Source organism: Penaeus monodon, chromosome 20, assembly GCF_015228065.2.
Source record: "Penaeus monodon isolate SGIC_2016 chromosome 20, NSTDA_Pmon_1, whole genome shotgun sequence".
NCBI classification, from domain to species: domain Eukaryota; kingdom Metazoa; phylum Arthropoda; class Malacostraca; order Decapoda; family Penaeidae; genus Penaeus; species Penaeus monodon.
The window spans coordinates 35,556,377-35,556,900 of NC_051405.1; the positions used below are offsets into that span (position 1 = coordinate 35,556,377).

The 524-nt window shown below is 37.6% G+C and overlaps 1 protein-coding gene across 1 annotated transcript in view; it reads left to right on the forward strand.

The window, feature by feature from the left end:
• Positions 1 to 524, forward strand: part of LOC119585782 (rabphilin-3A-like) — a gene marked incomplete at its 3' end in the record, with an annotated part of 40,028 nt that overhangs the window by 2,198 nt on the left and 37,306 nt on the right.

Consider the following 524-nt stretch of genomic DNA (forward strand, 5'->3'; position numbering starts at 1 on the left):
ATGTCAGTCTATCTATGCACATGTGCATGTATGAATATATCCCAAAATAAGAATCCCACTAGAATAAACAGATAAAGAAACAAACAGACACATGTATTAATAGATGAACTATGGTAGCATTTTTTTTTTCGCTCTCTCTCTCTCTTCGGATGCAGAGAAGCGTAGGGGACTGAAAGAGGTTTCAATGGATGCCCAACGGGGTCGTAAGTAATACACGAAGCCAACTTGTTACGAGGAAAAAAGGGTTGAATATCACTGCCTTATAGTGTATTGCACATCTATTGTTATATCATTGTTATATGTATAAAAAGGGACAATGCCAATATTTGCAGTGTTTCCGTTGCCGAGGGGAAGGAGGAAGAGATAGAATAGAGAATTGAAGAAGGATTTATGATAACGATGGCAATTGAGGGGAAGATGAAGAGGGAAAGATAGGAGGGAAAACAAACATAAGAAAAGAGAATGGAAATGAAGAAGACGAGAGGCAAGAAGAAGGAAGGAATAGATTACAATAAAATATCGCA